Here is a 458-nt window from a genome sequence, read left to right on the forward strand (position 1 = left end):
CAAACCTAAAAAAGAAACTTTTGTAATCATTATCCCATGTGATTGTATAAACTAATTAAATTTCTTACCAAACCTAGTAAAGATACATTTTACATGTAATATTTATTTTACATTTTAAATCAAAGGGAAATGGATGCAAAGTAAAGTGAAATTTAATAACCACATATGGAATGATTCGGAGTTAGATATATTGTCATATGGTGTCACATGGGGTAATGATTAAAAAAGTTTATTTTTTAAGTATGAAAATTTCACTTCCCTTCTCTTTAATTCCCCTTACAACCAAACAGAGCCGAGGGGGTGAAGGGATATCAAAACTGCCTCCAAAAATTTGTTTATAACGAGTCTGAGCATTGGACTGGTCAACTCATGATCGGTCCTGATACCACAAATCTTTCAGATTCTCCCAACAAGTACGCTAAAAAAAACTCCAGAAAATGAGAAAGGACCACTTAACA

This window comes from Telopea speciosissima, chromosome 3 (assembly GCF_018873765.1).
Source record: "Telopea speciosissima isolate NSW1024214 ecotype Mountain lineage chromosome 3, Tspe_v1, whole genome shotgun sequence".
Classification (NCBI taxonomy): Eukaryota; Viridiplantae; Streptophyta; class Magnoliopsida; order Proteales; family Proteaceae; genus Telopea; species Telopea speciosissima.